The 21,616-nt window shown below is 46.9% G+C and overlaps 1 long non-coding RNA gene across 1 annotated transcript in view; it reads right to left on the minus strand.

The window, feature by feature from the left end:
- LOC149128737 (uncharacterized) overlaps positions 1-21,282 on the minus strand; it is a 110,623-nt gene extending 89,341 nt beyond the window's left edge. Inside the window, exons 1-3 of the long non-coding RNA XR_016223424.1 lie at positions 21,011-21,282; positions 5,938-6,121; positions 3,335-3,439 (exon numbers count right to left, since the gene is read on the minus strand). This is a non-coding gene — a long non-coding RNA (uncharacterized LOC149128737). The remainder of the gene's footprint in view (positions 1-3,334; positions 3,440-5,937; positions 6,122-21,010) is intronic.
- Between the last annotated feature and the right edge of the window lie 334 nt (positions 21,283-21,616).

Genomic DNA, 21,616 nt, shown 5'->3' on the forward strand with positions numbered 1-21,616 from the left:
ATGGGTATAATGAGTTTCATAATTAATATCACCTCATGAATGATTCCATTTCTTATTGGTGAAAAGCTGGATAAGGAGGGAAATTCACTGGAACCTATCAACAGGTGAATATGCATGAATGCAGCCAAGTACAATTTCCTTGGCCTCCATGAACCAGATCACACCCAAGGCTCTCATCTCCCTACATGATCTCATTCTTTCGTCCTGTCCTCCAAGCAATGATTTTTGGCTGCCCATCTATGTTTTAGGACTATCTGCAAAAGCAAAATGGCCTTCTGCCTCCCAAGCAACAGAGGTGCTCTCATTCCTCCTACAGGGGGATACTTTATTCCTGTATAGACATAAACGTCCAGCTTTCCACAGCTGATATCGCCAAGCAACAGACAAATAGGGGGTGGGAACATCATGAAGCCTCATGTGGAAGAAGACCAGAGCACTTACATGATGGATGGGAAGACCAGGCTCCATGTCGCTCGCAGCTTCCTCCTCTGTCAGTGCCTAAATCACAATACTTGATGCTGTAAACCAATGAAATGCTTCCAGCGCCCCACCAGCACTGGCCTCCTGTGCCTCTGGAGAGTCTCTAAGCTTTCTCTCTGCCTGGATGAACTCCGCTTCCCCTTGTTACTCAGCACAGGTTCCCCCACTCCTCCCAACAGCCTTCCCTCAACACCTGGCTGCCTAACCTGCATGACCCTAGACCAGTGCTGTCCAAGAGAAACCTATCAAGAGCTCCGGAAAGTTCTTATTGCCAGATGTTTTCAAACTAAAGACAGTGAAAATAATTTTAAGTATGTCTTTCCTTTAACCTGACACACTTTGACAAGTATCAATACCATAATAAAGTTATTAATTAGATATTTTCCATATTTTAAATGCATGTCACCTCTTTAAAATCTGGTGTGTATTTTACACACACAGCACATCTTAACTCAGATGAGCCCTGTGCTGAGTGCTCCATAGCCATACGGGGCTGGTGGTGACTATAATGGACGGTACAGACTCATACTGAAAGAGTCAGTTCTCGCATCTGCCCTCCCGATTAGAAGGTGAGCATCCCAAGAGAAAGTCAAGGCTGTACTGACAGGCTCACCAGTATCCCCTCAGCGCCTGGCATGTACTGAATGCCCACTAATGCTTGCTGAACTGACCCGACCTGATGGCATTCTGCGAGACGGTGGAATTACAGCGGCTTGTAAATGAGGAGCAGCTTATGTGCACTTCTGATCGATGTGATGAGTCAAAGAACAGCTACTATGTTTGTGTTGAACCGTGTTCTCTTCCATTTAAATGTATGCTTCATTTATTCCTCACAACTACTCTATAGAATATGCCATTGTTCCCTGCATTGTGTGGATAAAGAAACTATCCCCAAATCATTCAGCTAGTAAGTGGAGAAACCAAGACTTCTTGAAATGAATACAAAGCAAATGACATTAGTTAACACATGCTTACAAACATCCAAGTACACAAAAAGTTGAAAATAAATGATATTCATGATCTTAAAAGGCTCCTCCCATATGTCAACCTTCTCCTGTGTCTTGTTTATCAATGCTTCCAATACCTTTTCCAGAACGTTCTCACCGGCTGAGTTCTCCTCTCAGAAGGGTGTTCCTCTTCATAAGTTCTGGAAGCAGCTATTGCTGGGATAATTTTTAGCATTTTTCACACTCGCCCGCCATGTTGTTTATATCCTGCCTGCCTTGTCACAAAGACAGAGCTTTTCGTAATCCCCTCCAGAAAGTCCTCTTCCCAGTGCCTACCCTTCTCCCAGAGCATTGCATACACTGCTTCTCTCCACGCTGCCCTCAGAGGAGCGCACCGTCTCGCTCCCTTGGCCTATGGGGTAGATAAGCAGTAATTGTTGATATGTGCCTTTGTTTAAGGGCAGTGGGCTGAACTGTGCCTAAGAGAAATGATGCAAATTTTAATACATTTTTTTGGTGTACAAAAATCCCATTATCTCTAAACCACAGGAACCAGAACCACATCTGGCAAGGGAAATAACGCTAGAAATCTAAGGAAAGAAGAGATTAGAGGAAGCCTTGGCAACAGGCGTCTGAGTTCAGATTTGATGTGCTAGGAATAAAGGTCCCTGGAGGGTTTCGGAACATGGGAGTGATGTGATGAAAACAGTGATTAAGGAAGATGAAATACAAGCAGGACAAATTGAAGGAAAGGACTGGAATCCGAGAGGAGGCTCTAATCTAGGCCCCAGGGAGGCAGAGAAGCAAGGCTATTAGAAAAGAGGGCCCCTATGCTCCACAAATTAATTCCATCATACGTCCACCCCTAATTCACTTTACTACTGAGTTACTACTCAGTTTTTCTTTTTTTTGTGTGTTCTTACTACATTTGGGAAGGCAAAAATAAGTATGCAAGGAGCTAAACATTTTCATTAAAATGATAATAAAATCTCATCTCTGTGAATGTAATGCCTTCACTGAGTTTCCTGCTGCGTAAATGAGCTTTATTGTGAGCGTGTGGAGCTGTTTCGTTGGGCAGAAATGGATTGTGGGGAAAACCTATACTAGGCCCTTATTCACAGAATAAACAAAGAAAGCAAAATACTTTTCAAAAAGCAGTGTTACGCAGACAAAGTCCCAGTGATGAAACAAACATCTGCCCTCCAACAGGCAGACACAGTCTGAGCGGGACCCCTGCTCATCACTGTAGAGGACTCCGAGGGCCTCCCAGACAGATGGCGCCCACGGGGACAGGCGGAACAGGCTGACAGCTTGCCTAGCTCCTGCTCAGGAACCCTTCATTCCAAGTCACCGTGTTTTACAATTCTGGCTGCCATCTGAAGTTGTCCTGAGATTTAGAAGCAGCTTTCATTCACGTTTAGACCTGGGAAAAGGTTTCGGAGACCATTTGCACCTGTTGTTGAGGAGTATTTTAAGTTAGATGGCCCCTTTCTCAAGGAAGTCTAATGGAAACACAGTGAGCCCATATTACCATGTGGCTCCTTGAGTAGGGATGGGGAAGAAAGGCCTTGACTCCACCTCCTCATTCTTTCTCCTTTCCAGTCCCCATGTGACATGTGGCAAACTCCAAGGCTCGCCCCAGGACCCATGGGCTGCAGAGAGAAGAGTGTGCAAAACACTGAATCATGTAGTATTTTCTATATGTGACTTCTTGGGACCAAAGAAAAATTGAAGCCCAAAAAGCTTCAAACAGGCTAAATAATTCCAGCCATACGGCATGCAAAACAACCCAGAAAGCGCCCCCTCTAGGAACACATACAGTGCCAGTTACTACAAATACCCATATGAATGCATAGAAATGAACTCATAAAGACAATCTCATCAGTTTGCAAATGGGCATGACTTACGATCCATCAAATCCATGTCTGGTTATGCCTCCCACAACAGGACTTTTCAGATTTTCAGTGGAGATGCACTGTCCTGTCATGGAATCACTTTAGCAAAATTGCAACCTGCATTTGGGGAGGTGGCAGGGGTGGGAGGATGGGAAACAGGGGAGGTGAAACAGAACAAATTAAACTTGAATAGAAAATGAGTGGGCATTTAGCCTAGTGGTTAAAATTCCCACATTCCACATCAGGGTATCTGGGTTCCATTCCTGGCTCCAGATCCTGACTCCATTTCCTGCTAAAGCAGACCAGGGAGGCAACAACTGACAGCATGAATGGCCTGCTCCCTGCACCCACGTGGGATACCTGGGTTGTGTTCCCAGCTCTCACTTCAGGCCTGGTCCAGCTCCACTCATTGTGGGCATGTGGGAGATGAATAAGCAGAAGGAGCTCACTCCCTCTCCCTCTCTCCCTCTCTCTCTTTCCCCCACTCCACATTTCTTCCATCTCAAATAAATGAGCAATATTTTAAATAATAAAATAAGAGTAAGCATTACTTTAAAACATTTTTGTTCCATATGTATTTGAGATCTTCAAAAAGTTCAGGGAAATAGACACTATAAAATTCTATATATACACAGATTTCAAAACTTTTGCACAAAAACAAACATATCTTTTAGTTCCATTTTTCTTTTTTTTTTTCTTTCTTTCTTTCTTTTTTTTTTTTTTTTTTTTTTTTTTTTTTGACAAGCAGAGTTAGACAGTGAGAGAGAGAGAGAGAGAGAGAAAGGTCTTTCTTCCGTTGGTTCACCCCCAAAATGGCCACTACGGCCGGCATGCTGTGCAGATCCGAAGCCAGGAGCCAGGTGCAGGGCCCAAGCACTTGGGCCATCCTCCACTGCCTTCCTGGGCCACAGCAGAGAGCTAGACTGGAAGAGGAGCAACCAGGACAGAATCCGGCACCCCAACTGGGACTAGAACCCGGGGTACCGGTGCCACAGGCAGAGGATTAGCCTAGTGAGCTGCAGCACCGGCCTTAGTTCCATTTTTCCACAACCTTTGTGAAGTGCCCTCACATGTGCACAAACCTATACACATAAATGTAGCACATACATGTGCTGGATTTCCACATAAAGTATACACACATTTGAAAGAGTTAAAGAGAGAGAGTGAGAGAGACAGAGAGAAAGAGAGAGAGTGCTTCCATCCACTGGTTCACGCCTCAAATGGACACAATGGTACAGGATTCGGCTGGGCTGAAACCTGGAGTCAGTAGCTTCATCCGGGTCTCCCACATGGGTGCAGAGTCAAAAGTATTTGGGCCATCTTCTACTACTTTCCCAGGTGCACTAGCAGGGAGCTGGATTGGAAGTGGAGCAGCTGGGACTTGAACTGATGTCCATATGAGATACTTGTGCTGCAGGTGGTGGCTTAATCCACTGTGTCACAGCACTGGCTCCTAAAGTATATCTTTAACTGTAGCTATAGACAGAAATCTTGGAATAAGTGCTATCTTAGAGAAGCTTTTGTATACTATGACACAGAAACATTCAGAACACTCCTTTAAGCACTGCCCATGATGGGGCAAAAGTACAAGCAGTCTAAGAGTTCATCACCTGGAGGCTAGATAAATATATTCATTGTAAAATGTTTTGTGAACATTTTACAATGAAGCCGTTCAAATACAATGAAACAGAGCTACATGGAATCTAATGTTAAATTCAAAACGGTAAGTTGCAGAATGTTCTATCAGTGTGTTTCCATTTATTTAAAGTTTTAAATATGCACAGGGGAAGAACCTACTGCTGGAGAACACATGTGCATGCAGAAAAGGAATGAGAGTAGGCAAATGTGGATGGTGCTTATCTCGGAGTAGGGGAAAGGAAATGGGGCAAGGAGAAGTGCCTAAAGAACTTCAAGCAAGTCTGAGGCAAGCTAGTCAAAATGTTAGGACTGGGGCCGGCGTCGTGGCGTAGCAAGTAAAGCTGCTCCCTGCAGTGCTGGCATCCTATAAGGGCACCGGTTCTAGTCCTGGCTGCTCCTCTTCCAATCCAGCTCTCTGCTGTGGCCTGGGAAAGCAGTGGAAGATGGCTCAAGTCCTTGGCCCCTGCACCCTCACAAGAGACTCGGAAGAAACTCTTGGTTCTTGGCTTTGGATCTGCAGATCTGCACAGCTCCGACTGTTGTGGCCATCTAGGGAATGAACTAGAGAATGGAAGATCCTCTCCCCGACACCACCCCTCTGCTTCTCTGTAACCCTGCCTTTCAAATAAATAAGTAAATTTTTTAAAAAAATAAAAAAAGAAAGAAAGAAAGAAAGAAAGAAAGAAAGAAAGAAAGAAAGAAAGAAAGAAGAAAACGTTAGGGTCACCTCTAAGTGGAGGGAGGCAGATAGAACAATGTGATTATATTTTATTTTTTGGATTCAAAAAATATTTTTAATTAAGTCACTGGAGGCCACACTGTGATTGGGGGCATGTTCTGGACTAAAGCCCAGGACAGGAGCCCATCTGACTCCCAGTTCAGTTTTTTTTTCCCCCACATGGCCCCCAGTTTATGCTCTGTTTGTAGATTGAAGGATTTGTATCATTTGGGTCCTGATCTTTGCAATTTATTTTTACCTGAGTGATTTTGTTCTCCACAGTTCAGCAAGGCCACATCTGCTCTGGCCAGAAATAGCACAGGGCATATTCACTCCACGGAGGCTAAGCTGTTGCTTCACAGTGTGCCACTTGGCTTTGCTTTCCAACTCGACTCGGGCATTGCCACAAAATGCTCAGCCACTAAGGTCAGTGGGGAGATGATCTACACATGCAAAAAAATTAGCAAATACAAATGTAAAGAGAGAGGGCAAAAGCTAGAAAGGGAAGAGGAGAGGGAGAGCCAGTGTGGAGTGAGGAAACAGATAAACTCATAGGAAGTGAACAAATTAAAGCTAGAATACTGCTGAGACTCAGAGAGCAAGCATGGGGTACATTTTCCATGATGGGAGCAACTTGAAATAGTGGCATTTTTATGGCCTTTAATCACAAATACACAATCTAGCAGGAGGGGATTTGTTAACTTGTTTTCTTCTAGTCTGTGTTAAAACAAAAACAAGCCAAATGATACCTTGGCAACGCTGGAGAATCTTAACGCAGAGAGATTTATAGTGCTTTGGAAAAGTTCAAGGCAGTGGCTTTATCACTGACTCCCCCACACGCTCCAGGTTACATGAGAGGCCCTGACTTCTGTTTCTTCGTTCAGACTAAACGCTTAATCATAACCTCTGGGTCAGCCTTTGTTTTTCAGTTGGCTGAGCGGAGGTTTTCTACAACGGCAGGAAGTGATGCTGGCTGAAAAGGAGGACGAGGCCCGGAGCAAATCACTCCCTGGAGTTCAGAGGCCGACGGTACCTTTGGTCACTTCCCACTCTGGCATGCCCATCAGCTGTGGTGAACCATGAATACACTCTTTTTTTGCATGGCTTGGGAGAACTTAGGTCTGAGACAGACTTCCTTCAGTTGGGTCAAGAGCAAAGGCAACAGCGACCAATGTCTATGTTTATTTCGTTTAGTCTTCGTGACTTCATCAGGAGGATGCTGCTTGTCCCTAGCCCCATCTTACAGATGAAAACACTGAGACACTGCAAGGTCACGTAACGAGTGGTGGAACCAGGATTTAGAGTTAACCTGGATCCCAACAGCCAGGGCTCTGGAGTGCCACACCATGCCCAGGCATGATACTGAAAGGAAGTGGAGCTGGCGGCTGGAACGACCTGGTACTGAGTTATGCCAGGAGCCTGCTTCAGCGACAGAGGCAATGGTGAGTGTCCTTCCAGAGAGGTGAGGGGACTGTGCCTCAGGTACTGCCCACTCAGGACGCCTGTGGCAGGGCTGCTCTGTAGCCTACCCCACCTACATCATGTTTCTGCTTGTTTCTGCTCTGCTCCCAACGCTCAGGGACGACATTGGAAATGGACTTGGAAATGACCCTGGAGAAATCTGAAGACTTAAGCTTGGGCCCAGTAGTGCCCATCACTGACTAAATGGATTCACCTTTCTGGTCCTCATTTTCCTTGCATGTGACATGAGAAAAATAATGCTTGCCACATAGGATGGTGAAAGTCAAACCAGACCAAGGAACAGGGAACTCTGATCACAAACACCAGGGGCACAAGAAGCCTCTCCCCTACTCTTTGCAAGCCAAAGAATGCATTACGGCCGGCGCCATGGCTCACTAGGCCAATCCTCCGCCTTGCGGCGCCAGCACACCAGGTTCTAGTCCCGGTCACGGTGCCGGATTCTGTCCCAGTTGCCCCTTTTCCAGGCCAGCTCTCTGCTGTGGCCCGGGAGTGCAGTGGAGGATAGCCCAAGTGCTTGGGCCCTGCACCCCATGGGAGACCAGGATAAGTACCTGGCTCCTGCCATCAGATCAGCGCGGTGCGCAGGCTGCAGCGCACCGGCCGCGGCGGCCATTGGAGGGTGAACCAATGGCAAAAGGAAGACCTTTCTCTCTGTCTCTCTCTCTCACTGTCCACTCTGCCTGTCAAACAAACAAACAAACAAACAAAGATTGCATTACAAAAAATGCCATGAACATCTAGGAAAGTCCTATATGATCCCACAGGGCCTTCCTCTGCAATATTCCCATCCATCTTGGCCACGTCATTTTTCCTTCTTCAGAATGTTCATAAGAGGAGATGTATCAATCACCAAGATCCCTTCCCACGTTGGCATTCTGTGTCTGTGTGTGCCAGGTCTAGAGGCACTGGGCACTTCCAGGCAACCTTCCCCTTTGAGGGTGAACAACCACAGCCCTAATGTCCCACCAATCACACAGGACTCCCAAAGGACATCGAACAGCAGCCCACAAATATTACAGTAGTTCCAAGCGTCTCCAAGTTCATGTGTTAGATAAAAGAGCCCTGGGCTCTCTTTCAGGGCTGAATGGACATCTGGCTCCACAGGAAGACTGCTGGGGGTGGCAGGGGTGGCACGGCTTCCAACACTTGTTCTGGGTAATGCCAGACACAGCAAAAAGGGACCTTTGAGGGAGCTTCTAGACCTGTGACCTGCTGGGACTGCTTCACTGGGAAGTATCATGTGCAAATGACACCGCGAATGACCAGGCCCAGCAGGCTCGGACCCAAAGCCAGAGGACCCGCAGGCTTCCTGCCTCTCTGTTCTAGCCTCTACAAACACAAGACATGTCAGGTGTGAGAGCTAGAAGTGGAAGGCGTGACTGGAGAGGGCTGGCTGGATGTTCTGCCAGCCCTTTCAGAAGAGGGAGGACCCCGCTCCAGGGAAGGCCAGCGCTGACAGCTCAGGTGAAAGGCAGGCCCCTGGGGAGTCACGGGGCTACGGCTGGGCAGGACGGACTCACGGCTGTGGCCCGATGGTTCCCCGGCAGCTCCACCCTCTGGGCTCTAACAGCCAGAAGCAGATGACAGAATTCAAACCACGCGACATTTTGCCCGGTCAGCAGGCTCAAGACGTCAGTGATCGCAGGAGCTGAGCCTGCAGCACGGTTACAGTGAGAAGTGCACGGGCAGACACCCAGATCACTGGGCAGCAGGTGCCGGGGAGCGACACACTGTGACTCCAGCAGGCTCTAGGTGGGGCAGGCTACAGTAGCCTGCCTTCGGGTCTCTGCACTGACCATTCCCTTTGGACTGGCTTGGCCCTTAGTTCTTGCTCAGCTGCCCCTGCCTGCAATCCAGTTTCAGTTGAAACATGACCATCTTAGACTGTCCAGGTACCCAGCCTCCTCTCAATTCTCCAACACGACACTCTCAGTCTTTCTGTGGCATGGCTGCGCACTGTCTGGGATGCTCCTATTCATTACTTTTTCACGTAGATTTGAATGTTAGCTTAATGAGAGTCAACAGCTTCTCCGTCTTCACCAATCTAGCCCTAGCACTTAGAAAAATACCAAGCAGATAATGAGAGATCAATAAAAATTAGTGGAATGAATTAGTTAACTGATTCTACCTAGGATGGGTGTCTAGTGATACATACAGGGTTTCTCATTTTGTGCTCTGCGCCCCAACGTGAGACATCACAGCTCCCTAGTAGACCTGCTAGGTGTTTCTGAGAACCTCACCATTTCCTGATGCCACCCCCTCAAGTCCCCCTGCCCCATTAACATCTGGGAATCGCTCTGTGATCCACAGGAGTTGGCTCCTGGCACCTGTTTATACTACATATCGTCTTCACATAGGAATGCTTTTTGTTACAAGTAAAAACACAGCATCCTATTAAAGTACACTGTGATTTCAACAAGTAGGTTAGTTTTTTTCTGCCGTAAGAACAAATCAGAAGGCACACGCACCAGTGTCGGTGCGGTAGCTTAACCAATGGACCTTGGCTCTTTGTCCCCAGCGCTGCATTCCCAGCTCACAGCTTTCTCCTCCTACTTGTCACATCATTAACACAAGATGGCTGCCATGCGACCAGGCATCATGCCTGCACTCCAGAAAAGAAGGAGAAAAGCAAAATGAGAAAGAGCCATGCCAAGTAAGTCTGTTATTCCCTTTTTATCAGGAAAACAAAAGCTGAGCTGGCGCCACGGCTCACTAGGCTAATCCTCCGCCTTGCGGCGCCGGCACACCGGGTTCTAGTCCCGGTCAGGGCGCCGGGTTCTGTCCCGGTTGCCCCTCTTCCAGGCCAGCTCTCTGCTGTGGCCTGGGAGTGCAGTGGAGGATGGCCCAAGTGCTTGGGCCCTGCACCCCATGGGAGACCAGGATAAGTACCTGGCTCCTGCCATCGGATCAGCGTGGTGTGCCGGCCGCAGCGCGCTGGCCATGGCAGCCATTGGAGGGTGAACCAATGGCAAAAGGAAGGCCTTTCTCTCTGTCTCTCTCTCTCACTGTCCACTCTGCCTGTCAAAAAAAAAAAAAAAAGCTTTTCCTGAATCCTATCCAGCCAATTTTATAAAAAGGATTTTTAGTTATTATTTATTTGAGAGGCAGAGAGAGAGAGAGAATCTTTCATCCGCTGATTCACTCCTCCAATGCCTACAATAGCTGAAACTGGGCCAGGCGGAAGCCAGGAACTAGAGATTCAATCCACACTTCTGGAGTGAATAGGAGTCCCATTGTTAGGGATCCAAGTACTTGGGCCCATTGCATACCTCCCAGGATGAGTATTAGTAGGAAGCTGGATGAGAACTAGAAGCCAGCCACTCCCATATGGGACATGGTGTCCTAAGCGGAGGCTTAACCTGCTGTGTCACCCTCTCTTAAAACCAACTTTTATTTACACACTTCCTACATTACAACTGTGTCACAGGGCAGCTTAGTGACAAAGGGAAATGGAATTACTATGACTGGTTTACACTGTCACGACTAATCCCCAGACTGGAGAATGGAGCTGCTTTCTCTAAGATCAAACCATTGCCATAGTCTCCTGAGCAGATCCAGATTCTAACAGGAAAGCTGAGAGAGTGACAGCTGCCAGCTAAGCCATAGCTACACAGACTAGAGTGGACCCGAACTGGGGTCCATAAAATCTTTTTTCAAGAATTACAGTGGAGTTATACAGACACTGAGAGGTAAAGGCACATCCCTTGAACTGTCCTACTTCTCAGCCTTCTTGAGACTTGGATGTTGGGCCTGGCACTGTGGCATAGTAGGTTGACTCTGCCTGTGGTGCTGGCATCCCATATGGGTGCTGGTTCAAGTCCTGGCTACTCCACTTCTGATCCAGAACCCTGCTAATGGCCTGAGAAAGCAGCGCAAGATGGCTCAAGTGCTTGGGCCCCTGTATCCATGTGGAAGACCCAAAAGAAACTCCTGGCTCCTGGCTTTGGATCAGCCAAGCTCCAGGCATTGTGGTCATTTAAGGAGTGAGACAGCAGACAGAAGACTTCTCTGTTTCTCCCTCTCTCAGTCTGTATCAAATAAATAAATAAATCTTAAAAAAAAGACTTTGATGTTTAAATTCTCCCAGTTCTATCATATGCATAAATGTCTTTCCCAAAATGTTTTTTTTTCTTCTTAAACAAGCTCAAGGTCATTTGTGCTGTTCAAAACACAAGTTCTTTGCTGAAGAAGCATCCAACCACCAACCCTCTGCATGGCCCGAGAAGGCTGTGCAGCATGGTTACTAAAGGCTGGCAGACCGCCACTGCCACTGCCCTCAGCAGTGACACAGCCCTTTGTACCAAATGCTCGAATCCTCCAAGGTGATGCAAACAGTATAGACATGAGGTGGCCCATACAACACAGACATTGTGTCATAGCCTCACAGCATCCTCTTCCTCTTCACCTCCACACAGAGGAGCCGTGTGAGTACCAAAGATGTGCACTGTGACAAAGGGTGGGGGCTGGGCACTAGCACCCCCAGGAGCTAGCAGAGCACTAGAAATGATGAATGTCCTATCACAAATCGATGCGACAAGCCAACAACAGGCCATACTTTCCGATTGTTAGTCCAGGGCAATTTCTCTTCGTTAAGCCACCAGATGACTCATACCAAACACACACATATACTCGCAGTCACCCACAGATCCCGAATGGGGAAAGACCCTCCTCTGAGAAAAGTCTGACCGGCCTGGGCTAGAATTCCATCCCCACTCACAGCCACAGGCTATCCCATGGCAGATGGTAAGATCATCTCTCCGTGTTCTATGGGGATAGCTCAGCAGGCCTCTTTGGCACACCCTGTGAACTTGACCTAAATTCTTTTCCCATGTACATCTCTCTTCAACTCAAGTACATTTTAGACAAAACTTATCAAAAAAAAAAAAAAAAAGAAAAAGAGTTTTGCTTGAAGCTTCAGGTTTCATAGGAACAAACGGTTCCATGATGAGGTACCTTCAGAAAACACCTGCTTAAGGAAAGCCAAATGGCTTCTTCACGGTCGTCATTGTCAAATGGCAAAGCCTTCAGCATTCCAGTATACACAATGAATATCCAAGAAAGGGCTGTGCCACGTAGTATTTCCCAAATTTCCTGACTCACTCAAATCTTTTTCCCTTGGTCTACATTGGAAGGCTGATGACACGAGAAATAAGCTTTCGGGATGCTACTAGTAGAGAGGCACGCCATAGCACATCCTAAAACCTATGACTTCTTTTAGGTATCAAGAGTCATATTCCGGGGTCTGTTGCTATGGCGCAGTGGGTTAAAGCCCTGGTTTGAAGCACTGGCATCCTGTATGGGCACCAGTTCTAGTCCTGGCTGTTCCTCTTCCAATCTGGCTCTCTGCTATGGCCTGGGAAAGAAGTAGAGGATGGCCCAAGTCCTTGGGCCCCTGCACTCATGTGGGAGACCCGGAAGAAGCTCCTAGCTCCTGGCTTCGGACTGGCACAGCTCCGGCTGTTGCGGCCATCCGGAGAGTGAAACAGTGGGTGGAAGACCCTTCTCTCTGTCTCTACATATAGTAAGGCACACATGTGAGATATGTTTGATATTTAAAAAAAGAGTAATATTCTGGGGCTGGCACTGTGGCATAGCAGGTAAAGCCACTGCCTGCAGTGCCAGCATCTTCTATAGCTGCCGGTTTTAGTCCCGGCTGCTCTACTTCTGATCCAGCTCTCTGCTTTGGCTTGGGAAGGCAGCAGAAGATGGCCCAAGTCCTTGGCCCCTGCACCTGCATGTGACACCAGGAGGAAGCTCCTGGCTTCTGGCTTTGAATTGATACAGCTCTGGCCATTGCAGCCATCTGGGGAGTGAACCAGAGGATGGAAGACCTCTCTCTTTCTCTCTCTCTGCCTCTGCCCCCTGTAACTCTGCCTTTCAAATAAATAAATCTTTAAAAAAGAGAGAGATTCTGTGATGAGGTAAGAAGGTTGTGCCCAAACTGATGTGTACCCTAATAATTGTCCCTGTTTAGCTGGGACCACCCCTGAGGCCACAGCTCCTGGGTTCTGCATGACAGCCGCTATGCTAGTGACAGACTGCAGTCTGGTTGAGGGGGAAGTATACCATGGTTGTGGGTTAATCATGCCATTCCCTCTCATCATCAGATTCCTTTTCTTCAAAATAAACATGTTAGGCTACGTGAGAACAGGAAGAACACAGTCATTGCTGGAGACTTTAATACTCTCTTATTGTTCTTCTGTTGCAACCTTTAATCAAAGCAGTGTTGTTTGATGCAAAGTTGACCAAGCCACGGTGACCTCAGTGATTCTTGTATGTGAACTTAGTTGTCTTATTTAGATCCACCTTCTAAAGAGATCCCTTGGTATTATGTAACAAAAACAAAACATCCTGCCTACCAGTATGCAAACACGTCCCTGAGATATCTGACACCCATTCTGTTGCCTCCTATACTTTATATGCTTTAAGCATCTCTAAGCTGACAAAATGATTTCAGAAGAATTAAATGCCTGGGTTGGTGGTGGTTTTGCTAAAGCTGCAGCCCTAGGACATCTGGGAAGGAAAGTATGCCTCCCTGGAAGCATTTCTCCAGGGGTAGGGAGAATCAAGTCCAAGAGGAAAATAACTCATTTATCACTGCAACCGAGTAATAGAAACCACAATACATAAAATAAGTCAAGGAAAATTTCATGTCTAACTCCAGTGGTTCAATAGTATCAGCCATGTAATAATCGAATATTCTTTATCTTTATTCTCATGCTGACTATTTATAGGTCATATTAGTGAAGATAGTAATTCTCCTAAAATTTACTTGGGTCTTATATTCTTCTACATTGAATCATTTGAAGCGGTTGAGAAAATCTGAGCTGCTAATCACTCCCCTGCAGCCAACCTCTGTGACCCCTCATTAGCAACAAGAAGTGAGAACATCAGAAGGCACAGCGGTATAATAGGAAAACTCACAAGGGCTCCGGAAGGCCACGGGTCCAGCTGGTCTTCAGACAACTGAAGCTGTGGACGGAAATCCAGGTGCTCAAGTCCTAAACCCCCCGTATTTCAGAAGGTGGGACCTTCACAGAGGTGATCAAGGTAAACTGAGGCTGTCAGGCTGGGCCCTACTTCATTACAAGAGGAAACTGGGACACAGGCCATGCACAGGGACAATGATATGAAAGACACAGCGGAGGGAGGAGCTCCACGTGCCAGCCACTGGGAGAGGTCTGCCGCAGACCCTTCCCACACTCCTCTCACAGGGAACCTCCCCCGCCGGCACCTTCATCCCGGACTCCCAACCTCCAGAACCGAGGTCGAACCTTTCGTCTTTTTCGTAAGGCACAGTCTAGGATATTTTGTGATGGTGGCCCTAGCTATGCTCCTAGTTAAATCTCTTGAAAACCGAGGGCCTCTGTTTCCTCATCCGGGTAGCATTAGAGCAGTGGATGACATAGGAAGCCGCTAGAATCTCTAAAGGTTAACGATCAAGGATGAAAGGAGCCTCCTGGCAATTCTCCCGAGATGTAAACACGCACCACCTTCTGAGCAAATTCTCTCTTATCAACAGATCGATGGACCACAGGTGGGTAATAACCAGCTTTGGATATTCTGTTTGGCCAGCCTAGTTAATATTTCAGAAATAACTTCAGGAAGAAAAACAAGGAGAAAAGAGACTGAGAGAGATTCTTAAGAAAGGCTATGCACTTGCAAGTTCATATCTTTTTTACGAGAAAGTCATCACCTGGAAAGATTAGCTTATAAGCATTCCTAAGGGAGGTGCTAGGGCGGGGCTCAGGACAAGATCAGGAGCAAATGTGAATTTCATGAACCGCCTCACCACGGCAGAACTTCTGTAAGGTAAACAATGGGTGCATACATATTGCACTCTGTCTAGAACTCATTTCCGGGTTCGCTCGCTCTCTCATGCGAAGATGTTGATCGTGAAAGGAAACAGGTTTCAGGGGCCTCTATTAAACATCTGCGTGTCCCTATCCTGTTCCATCTCACTAATAAAACAGTTAATAACCGTGACTTTTTGCAACATTTATCAACCTCTCATCAGCGTGTATCATCTTGGTATCAATCCCAGACCATTAATGCATCTTCAAAGCCTGGAGTATGGTAGTAATGCCAGAATCATAATGAGCCAGAAGAGCATTCTGGCAAGTGAAACTGCAATTCTCAATGCTATAAACCTGCACTGATGTTCTAGCTCCCCTCTTCTGTAGCTCATCGAACGTATATTCTCCTGCCAAAGGAAACAGGAAGGCAGGCACTCTGCTCTATGATGTGTTTTTATCCTCGCAAACTGGGGTCACCTTCTCTTGCAGCTCAACAGCTGGCTCAGCACCAACTCTGCTGAAATAAAAATCAACATACTTGGCACACGTCAATCCAGCTTCAAATGGACAGCGCTTGTATCAGCCAGGGTCCCAAGGAGATGGAATATTCACAATAGGCTAATTCAAAGGTTTATTTATTGACTTTAAAAAAAAAAAAAGCAATGGTGTACAGAGAATGTTATAAGAGCACAAGAGTTCTCTGGCAATAACCCAGGGGTGTAAAGGGAAGCACTGTTATCACCCGTAGGCACAAGAAGACAAGGAAGAGGAGTTAGCAGCACGTGGAAGGAGAAAGCCATGTTCAGAAGTCTCCAATAAAAAGCGATGAAGATATAGGTGGTTTCCCAAGGAAAGAACAAAGGAATCAATGCCCTGACCTCCCTCGCTTCAACTTCCTGCCAGTGCACCCCAAGCAGAGACAGGAAGCCAGGTACCGTGAGGTCAGCCTCAAAGGACCAGGCTGAATGTATCTGGAGGGACACGTGGATGATGCCTGGCGCTAAAGAACCTCAGCAAACTCATTGGGGTATTTGTAACTTGTGAAAGCAGAAACATAGCTCCTTTTTCCCCATCATTTTATTCCCGGCTACATCACGCAAATGCTAACTGATTCTCTGATCCTCTGATACAAAGTGAGTGGCCAGGAATTCAATTCCATCCACATACTATTCAGAGTTAGCACAGAAGACCCCACAAGTTAAGCACCCAGTTCCACAGGATGACCTCACTTAAGGCACCAGCTGCAAACAGGGGCCTCTGGCTACCTGCACTTCTATACAATCCACTGCAGAAGTTCAGGGTTCCTACAACTATCCCCGCAGGTTAGTAAAGTGCTGGAATGACTTAAAGAACTCTGGAACGCTCTCTCCCCTTAATTACAGTTTTATCATATTAGAAAGGATACAACCCAGGAACAGCTGAAGGGAAGAGCTACATAGAGCAAGGTGTTGCGGCTTCCATGCACTCCCTGGGCATGTCGCCCTCCTGGCACCTCCCTGGGCCTGCCAGCCAGGATGCGGCCTCCACCTCTCTGTTTCAGAGATGTTACAGATGCTCCATTATGTAGCATGATTGACCAATTCAATGGTCACTGGCAACCGGACTCAATCCTCAATTTCCATCGCATTTCTCCTCTCAGGAGATGGTGGGAGTGGGAGCAGTGAAGGAGGCAATACACACAGCTGACAGTTTCAATCCCTATCCTGGGGCCGGCGCCATGGCTCACTTGGTTAATCCTCTGCCTGCAGTGCTGGCATCCCATATGGGTGCCGGTTCTAGTCCCAGCTGCTCCTCTTCCAATCCAGCTCTCTCCTATGGCCTGGGAAAGCAGTAGAAGATGGCCCAAGTCCTTGGGCCCCTGCACCCACTTGGGAGACCTGGAAGAAGCTCCTAGCTCCTGGCTTCGGATCGGCGCAGCTCTGGCTGTTGTGGCCAATTGGGGAGTGAACCAAGGATGGAAGACCTCTCTCTGTCTCTCCTTTTTTTTTTTTCTGTCTGTAACTCTACCTCTCAAATAAGTAAATAAAATCTTTAAAAAAGATGACAAACAAGAGAGCATATACTATTTGATTTTTATTTATATATCTGAGAATCTGGAATGAACACACCTAATTTTTAAAAAAAGTCACTATCCTGAAGCAACTCCCTCTTTGTGGTCACCTCATTAACATATAAAAGACATACCTACTATGGCTCAGAAATTTCCTAGAGCTTTAGGAACTCTGCCAAAAATTGGGACCAAGAACAAATCAGTGTTGATCCTGCCTCCCAGCCCACTGCACCTATGTCTGGCACCTGCCAGCTGCAACATCTCCCTTTACTGATGCACGGTGCAGTCTGCAGCAGGTGACTACAGTTCTTCCCTCCTACTTTCTCCCCTTCCTTCACCATGTCATGAATTTCTGAAGTCTAAAGTCTACACGGTTTCTCCATCCTCCTCCCTCTCTAGCTGGCTAATCAAGAGAAGATGAGCCCTGCTCTCCAGAGTATTAGGGCATTGCAAACTCTGCCATCCCACGCACAGACTCAAACGAGAAACGCTCACCAGGACTTCGAGACGGAACCCAAACTACCAACGGACTGCCTTCTCCACTCTCATCACCCTCTCAACCTTTCCTTCCCCATCAACCAGCAGGTTTTGACCAGCTTCAAAGGGAGAGGAGGCCGGGGCTGGCCATTTTCATGGAGTGGGTGGGGTAGTTTTTCCCAATGCCACACATAAGATTTTATATTCTGGACAGTTCCCCAGAAATAGGAGTCCCACCATATCCCACTGAAACACCAAGTGCTCCCTTATCCCATAAAACACCAACATTTTATGTATCAGAGGGAAAACCGAGATTCTACTGGGAAAAAATGTGAGATCAGGTTTGAGGATAACACAGAATGCAATGAGGTTGTTCTCAACCTGAAAAGAATGAAAATGAAAAGCAAACAGCAGCCCACTCAGGTGTAATCGGCTTTGAAGACATGGCATGAAAATTCTGGATTGAAACAGGGGTGGAGGGGAAAGCTATGAAAGCTGTCTGCCCATAAACAAAACTAGTTATCATCCTGACAGTCTTCCCCCTGGCTAATAGCAGCCTCCCAATATTAACCACAGAAGGGAAAAGCTCCCTGACCATACTCTGGGTTCTCAAGACTCCCACAGTCGTCCAGGGCTGGAACATGTCCTTTTGAGGAACATTTTTAGCCATCCATGCACACTCATGGCCCACTTTTCTATGTTAGTGCAGTGCGCCTTAATTCTGAGCAAAAATAGAAAATGAACTGAATGTCCTAAGGTGAATTTGGCCAGTGCATCCTCTGTGTATATGATACCTCCTTTGATCAGCACACACAATATTGTCACTTCAGGCACTGATCAGAAATTGCATCCAGGAACACAGCGTGAAATACATACTGCTTGTGAAGATTTGCTGGAGACACTTGACATTGGAAAAAATCTGCCTCAGGCCGTTGTTCTAAACCCAGCCCAGGCTCCACTTCTAATCCCAATTCTCTGCTAAAATGCACGCCCTGCATGGCAACAGGGGATGACTCAAGTAGCCAAGTCCCCACTCCCAGGTGGGAGACTCCGACTGAGTTCCAGTCTCCTGGCTTTGGTCCAGTCTGTCCCCCTGCTGTTGCAGGGATTTGCGGAAAAAATCCAGTGGATGGAAGATTTCTCTGATTCTCTCTGCTTTCCAAATGAAATAAGCAAAAACTTTAGCACTGTAAACAAAGGATAGCAAGAGAGAACAAGATGGAAGCCTAAGCCCTATCCAAAGTGTATCAAGTCAAAATTTGTGAGGAGTGAGGTGCTTTTTAAGTCTCACATGCCCTGTTCCACTCATACAACGACAAAAGGCACATTAATTTTCCTTTACACATCTCTGAACCAGACTTGGCTGGACATTAGAATAACATGGGGAACTTTTTCAAAATGTACACATGAGAGGCCTTCCCATACACTTGCCCACACCTCGGCAGCCTGATAAACCTCATGAGGCTATGACCTGCACACTTGGCCAGCGCTCCCTTGAAACTTTGAATCCTTTCCTCCTCCTTCCACTCCAACCATCAGTTGAGAGCCACTGAGCACTATTTCTCCACTATACTCAGTTACTAAAAAGAAATGGATTTGGGTCACATATCTTATTAATTCCCTGATGACGCACCTTAATGGAATTGTTATTTAACAAGATACACCTGACTTAGATGAGAACTGGCTTATGGAAGTTATCTCCTTAAATCCTGGAAAATCATCGTTTCAATTACATGCTATGTTACTGTGTCTAATATGTAAACCCTTCCTGAAATCCCACGTCCGAAAGGAGATGGTCCCTCTAGCAGTACAAGTCTGGGTCGTCCTATCAATGATAATGAGGTTCTGGAAAACCTTGCCCTGCACTTCAGCTGCTAGGAAACAAGCCTTTCCTAGCAATAAACATGTGCACTTCTAAGAATTTAGGCCTGGAGCGCTATAAGACTGTTGCCCAACAGAGTCTGCTGGGATAACAAAAATATTCTACATGCACACGGTCCCTTTCGGTAGCCAGTGGCCGCATGCAGCTAGCGAGCGCTTAAAATGGCCCTAGTGTGACTGAGGACTGAGTTGTACATTTGTATTTCCTTTTAATTCCTTTAAATTTTAAAATGCCACATGTGGTTAGCAGCTGTCTATGGTTTAGGATGGTCATAAGGCTACTTTCTCACTTAAACTTACAGCTAATACTTCCACATGAGTAAATCAATACAAAATTTTTATACTGGTTTCAGTTGAGGCACAACTGTCACATTGAAATTGTAAATCATGTCACTGACCATCAGTGAGAGTACTTGAAAGGACTTGTGTGTGTTTAGCTCTGTCTCTAGAAGCTTCTCTGCCTTCCATAAGGTGAAGGCTCAGCTCCTCCTCTCTCTGGAGCAGTATGATTTACCAGGAGGTGCCTCTGGCCCCGGGCTGGAGCTCAAGGTCAGAACGGCTGCCCTTCCTCTGAACAGTGCTGCCACCATATCTTACCCGAAAGCTGCCAGGTAACCTCTCCTCTCGTCTTTTCCTACCACAAATGGTAGAGGGAGGGCGAGAGGAGGCTTTACAACTTGCTTTAATTCACTGGCACCGCGGCTCACTAGGCTAATCCTCCACCTTGCGGCGCCGGCACACCGGGTTCTAGTCCTGGTCAGGGTGCCGGATTCTGTCCCGGTTGCCCCTCTTCCAGGCCAGCTCTCTGCTGTGGCCTGGGAGGGCAGTGGAGGATGGCCCAAGCAGGCTTGGGCCCTGCACCCCATTGGAGCCCAGGAGAAGCACCTGGCTCCTGCCATCGGATCAGCGTGGTGCGCCAGCCGTAGCGCGCCAGCCGTGGCAGCCATTGGAGGGTGAACCAATGGCAAAGGAAGACCTTTCTCTCTCACTGTCCACTCTGCCTGTCAAAAAAAAAAAACAAATACAAAAAACAACAACAACAACAACAACAACAACTTGCTTTAATTCATGCATGCAGAGCAAGCTCTCTGTTGAACAAAGAGCCGTAGGTATGCAGGTTTGTCCGAGCCATGGCCCTGTTGACATTTAGAGTGTGGGAGGGGTGGGGGCTGAACCATGCACTGTAGGACATTAGCAGTGTCCTTGGCCTCTACCCATTGGATGCCATTTCATCCCACACTCCTGACAACTGGCTGTTTCTGCAGATACAGGCAAATGTCCCGATGGGAGGCAGTCACCCCAGTAAACAACCACTGACCAAGGAAGTAAGGTCACAGAATGTGGGCAAGGAAAGGAGGCCAAATCTTACTTAATTTTGTCTTATTCTTTTTAAATCTCGAATGCCTAGCAGATGCCAGGTATACAATATGCACTCAATTAACTATTGCATGTACAAATGCATTAAAGGCCACTAGTATTTTATAACTTTTAAAATGTTCCCCCTCAGAGGCCAGCACAATGTAAGACCCAATCAACAAACATTTTCTGGATGGAGAATATTCTTACAAATTCTCACAAAAAGCACAAATTCCTACCAATGACTATTTGAGGAAGAAAAGTGAGAGGGAAAATAAATCTTTGCATACCTTAAAGTGCATGAAGAAGCAATCTTCCCAGCCTGGGGGGAGGTGTTAAGCAAATAGTAGTCTAAAAGTCTAAAAGTAGAGCCTCCGCATTTCCAGACGAAGTGCTGTTGATTGTCTGCGAGCAAGGGAACAGGGCCCTTTGCCTCACCGCCTCTCCCCTTCACCACAGGCTGTGTGGGTGCTGGGGTCTGCAGGGCTCCTTCCTCCCTGACGATTGAAGCCAGTCATCTCCAGGACCAGATAAGAGTCCCAGAGACCCCTGCTGTCACTTCCCCGCGGAGAAAAAGAGACAGCTCGCTTCAGTTTCTGGTTCCTGAACCTTTAAGCTGCATTTGCCGGCAGGTAATGCTTTTATCTCATTTGTTACAACCAAACTCCGGAGGATAAATCTGCTATCCAATTAAAGCTGAACCCTTTGCACCTCAAACGTAGGGGATGTCTCGCCCCTGAGCACATATGGAAAAGCATGGTAGGGGGAAAAGAAAGGCATTGCTAACACGTCCGGACTTCAGCTGACGACACATTGAGCGTACTCTGTCCTTCACTGGCTATTTACCTGAACTCTTCAGCATATTTCAGGCTTCTTGGACAAGATTTTTTATTTAA

This window comes from Oryctolagus cuniculus, chromosome 1 (genome assembly GCF_051225735.1).
Source record: "Oryctolagus cuniculus isolate XC-2025 breed Fujian yellow rabbit chromosome 1, ASM5122573v1, whole genome shotgun sequence".
Classification (NCBI taxonomy): domain Eukaryota; kingdom Metazoa; phylum Chordata; class Mammalia; order Lagomorpha; family Leporidae; genus Oryctolagus; species Oryctolagus cuniculus.